Raw genomic sequence first — 5,131 nt, 5'->3', positions numbered from 1 at the left:
ACTATTGTAGCATTTGAAATATATTATTAAAAAATCTAAATAAGAACTAGGAAGAAAATTTTCACAAAAAGGCCAAAAAGAAACAATACGATGAAAGAAAAGTGGAAGCCATGAAAAATCATTTGGTATAATCATTTAATGAGAAGTAACCAAAGTTTCATACCACTACTTAGTTTTTGACTAACATCAACACATTCATATAAATTATATTAAATATTTATTTACAAAAAGATTATCAAAATGTATTAAATTTATGAGATATTGACTAGTAGTTCTAATATATAGTGAATTATTGCATTTTGATGTAATAGATCTTGAAATTGTAACAATAAAATTCATATGCATTATATTAAATATTTATTTACTACAAAATTAGTAAAACTTACTAAATTATTGATTAAACTTGTTTTTAGATAATATAAATCAAAATATTGTATTTTAATATAATCTAAAACTAAAATATGATATATTAACTAATAACTCCAATATATGGTGAATTTAGAAATAAATGAATTTTGTTGTAGTAGATATTGAAATTATCACGATAAAATCTATATGCATTGCATCAAATACTTATTTACATCGATACTCACCTCTTCGGGAGCATATTTTGACAATCTCACAAATTGCAACTCATACTCAGCAACAGATAAATCATTCTGCTTTAATTCAAGGAATTCAACTTTCTTACGGTTTCTGTAGACCGGTGGAGTATATTTGTCAACAAATTCTTTCAAAAAGTCATTCCACATCAAAGTGACAGGTTGGCTCTTGCTCCTTGGAACTATTTCCCACCAGTCTAAGGTGTCTTTCTCCAGTAAGGACACTGCGAACCTCAACTTTTGTTCAGAAGTACACTCAATTTTGTCCAACACCCTTTCCGTGTTTCTCAGCCATTCTTCTGCTTCTGCAGGATCAGTTGTACCTGCAAATACCTCCGCCCCTTGTCTCCTCACTATTTCATAATTTTTATCAATAACTGCATCCTGTGGTTGGGGTTGTGGCGGTGGAGCCATCCTTTGCATCATTTCTAGAAATTGTTGCATAAAGGGGTCCATTTCTGGTTGTGGGGCATTTCTATTTCGGGATTCTAACCCTTGATGTTCTGATGCAGAATCATGACCCTTCACAGACCCAAATGACTCAGTTGGGCCAACATCATTTTCCCTTGACGCTTCCATCCTATATGAAATACGCACATGTAAGTAGATTTCTAATATTTACCTCACGTATAATATCACATTCATCTACTATCCCTAGGAAATCTAATCCTTGCTCTGATACCACCTAATGTAGCATCCCTAACGCTATTAGGGCTATATCTTCCCTAAACGTCATACTTATAGTAACCCCTGTATCCATATATATATAAATATGCACATAATCATCTAATCAATATGCATACGTAATCCCAACGTCATAACATGCATAACCAACCCACAACATCATATATACATATCAAACACCACAAGTAATCCATCACAAGTAATCCCCACGCTTATGTTCTCTCTATACAAACAAAATACGATTTGTACTCTAACTCACAAATAGGAGAAAACTGCTGCCCGACCTGCCTGAGTATAGCGTGTACCCCTAATTTTCAACAGGTAGACACCTCAAAGTCTATTCCTGAAAGAAAATGTCAGCAGAGGAATGAGTCTGCCACTCATTAAGTAAATAACCAGCCCTATCTATATATGTATATCAAACACAACCCCAAACAAGATAAGTAAGCAACATGTATGGAATACAATCAATTTCATTCCAACATAATCATCTGCATCGCACCACATAGCCAACTCACAATAAAACAACCAATTAAACTCTCTTTCTTTTAGTTTGCTTACCAGAAGGTGATATCGTATTTTTTCCATCAACTCAATCTCACCGTTATATAAATTCAAGTGAATCCCTTGACAACCGACTCATCAATCTCATTTCGTTTATCTCCCCATGGTTTCTAACCAGAAATCTAGGGCTGTTGTAGGTAGAGATTCCAGGCTCGATGAATTCAAGACTGATATGCTCTTTGATAATCATCTGCATATCTTTCTTGTCTTCCATATTCATCTGGATAGATTTATATCGAATGTACTCGTAATTGCATTCTTTGTTGACCATCAGAGTAGTTTCGATCTTGTTCCTATCCCACCATGACAGAGGATTTTCATTGAAATTCCTTTGGATGAGCCTCTTGACACTCTCAAGAAAAAGTCTCCTTTACTCGCTGATATCTAGCGATTTTATTTTCAGTAGTGCTTCCTTAAAGTTCCTAATTTCCTCTACGATTTTCTTATAGAAGTTATCGCTATCTTTGAGTCCATATTGCCTGAAAGACAAAATAACCTTACCAAATTTTCTCTTATCCTGCATTTTTGGACGAGTTAGTCTGGCATCAAATTTACCATGTTTGTTGCGAAAATTTATAGGCATTATTTTGTTAAATGCCTTTTCTCTTCGCAACACCTATATCTCAATACCACAGTTAGTGGTAAAGATTCTATCCTGCATATATCTTGCAAATGTTTGAATTATATTGTTACTTAGCAAAATATCAGCACATGTATCATGAAAGTAAATAGGAGTATTTTTACCCTAAACCAGGGCGATCCAAATGCTCCTCCGATCATGATTTTGACTTCTTGTATTCTCTTATTTAGTATCAGAATTTTTTGTAAAACATCCCTTCGTGAAATAACGGCTAAGGTTTCCCTTGCTTCCTTAGAGAAAACTCTAAGTTTTGTCGTGTAAATTCCTGATCTTGAATCATAATAGGTTGCAAAATATTCCGTCTTATATTGATCATATAACATACGAACAGATATGTATATAGAGAAGGGGCTCGTCATTCAATCTTTATTGTCAAGTTCTAAAGTACTTGTTGCTCTCTTGATGGCTGCAACCCATTCATCTATCAACTTCTCGGTACTTCAGATTTAGATAAAATCTAGGTTAAGTATAGCACCATATGGATGCAAGGGCTAGAGCATGGTCCTCGCCCAAGTTGGGAGATCTTTGATATGTCCGACTCGAGTTCTTTCCAGTTAGTTCCTTTAACCATAATTTTTGGAACTGTAATTATGCAGAAATTTACCCGTTCCGCTTCTCTTGGATGTGATACTACCATGGACTTCAGTGGAGTGTAAACGCCTCACCGTATTTCCTGGTAGTACTTGTCGAACTTCAAAATTTCTCAGCCATTCACGTTCTTCTTCGATCGTGAGAAGTTTTGGATCAATGCTCTTGGGATCATTGCGACATTTGTCAGGAATTTTCATGAGAAATTTCGTCATCTGTATTTTCAGAATTTGGAAATATTCCACGTTTTCATTGTAACTCGAACTTTCATTTGGTTTAATTTTCTCTTTAAAGAGTTTTCTCCAATAGTGGATAAATAATATAATTAAGCTTGTTGTTTTGAGATCATATATATAAACTAAAATACCATATTTTAATATCATCTAAAATAAAATATAAGATGTTGACATAATTCTAATATATAGTGAATAAATGTATTTTTGTTTTAGTGGATATTGAAATTATAACGATAAAATTTCATACGCATTATATTAAATATTTACTTACAAAAAAAATTATCACAATATACTAATTGTTGGTTAAGCTTGTTTTTAGATAAAATAAAGCAAAATACCATATTTTAATATCATCCAAAATTAAAATATAATATATTGGCTAACAATTATAATATATGGTGTAAATTTGAAATATAAGCATTTTGTTGTAGTGGATATTGAAATTATAATGATAAAATTTATATGAATTATATTAAATATTTATATACAAAAAAGTTTACCAGAATGTACTAAATTATTGATTAAGTTTATTTCCGGATAATATAAACTATCATATTTTAATATCATCCAAAACTAAAATATGAGATAGTAATTAATAATTCTAATTGATGGTGTATTTTAAATGTTCAATTAAAATATGAGATAGTACCACACTGTTCTTTTTATTTATCCAAAAAAAAATTATTTTATTCTTAACTCAAATATTCACTTTACCATCATTGTGAGGATTTTTGTTACTTAGATTTCATAATTTTATGAATTTAATATATTAATTTATATTTTATAATATATCATTTGACTAATATAATTAACACAATTGTTAGATTTGATCGGAAAATTTTTAATCGATATATAATAAAATAGAATCATTGAGACTATCAACTTAAGCGCCACTTATCCGCAAATGTGGACAATCTGAATGAGCTTTATTATGCCAAATCAAATATAATATATTTTTTAGATAAAAAAAAAAAATTATTGGATTTCATCCAAAAGAGATCTTAGTAATATTATTTGACAACTTTGTGGTTAAAGAATTAAAAATATTGAAGTATATTATTTTTTATCTTTTATTTTTTGAAGTATATTCAATATCTTTTTTGATAAATACTGAATAAAATAAAGAAAGAAATCTCTCGAATTTATTTTAGCGGAAAATCCTTCAATTCTGAGACAAGAAAGACGGTCTCAAATTTATTTTTAATTTGAATTTCCAAGCAAATGTTACCGTTGGAGGGTAATTTTTATAAATGTTACCGTTGATTGGGCCATTTACCGTTGATTGGCCCACTATATATTACACACTAACATTTGTTATGATTTCATCTTTTCAAAGTCTTTGATCACTTTCCTCAACTTTCCCTCTCTTTGTTCTTGTTTTTCCAGGAGACCAGAGGGAAATCCATTAAACCTCAATAACTTACCCGAAGATTACACTAAAGATGGTATACAGGCCTCAGAGGACAGCTCCTCGTCTGCTGGTACATTACTTTGTCTTTAGTACTATTGCCTGCGGTTTTTTAATTACATCTTCTTGAAGTTAAGCAAAAAGTAAAAAAAAAAGGATGAAACCCTGCTGTCCAAGATTACAACTGATCAGTCAATGAAATTTTCTGAAATTCTGTAATCCCTTCCCTTATGCCCTGGATTACGAAAAGGGAACAGTTTTCAGAATTTGATTCTTGTGTTTTTGTGCTTCTCAGAAACTTTTGATATCAATTTTTGTTTCTTCTGCGAAGATATTTTGCTTGTGCAATAAAACTGATAACTCTCTTGCTCAAATCTTCAATTAATCAACAAATTCCCCCCAAAATCTT

The sequence above is a fragment of the Sesamum indicum genome, linkage group LG5, assembly GCF_000512975.1.
Source record: "Sesamum indicum cultivar Zhongzhi No. 13 linkage group LG5, S_indicum_v1.0, whole genome shotgun sequence".
Taxonomy (NCBI): Eukaryota; Viridiplantae; Streptophyta; class Magnoliopsida; order Lamiales; family Pedaliaceae; genus Sesamum; species Sesamum indicum.
The sequence above is the reverse complement of the archived record's forward strand: the minus strand, read 5'-3'. Positions refer to the sequence as shown.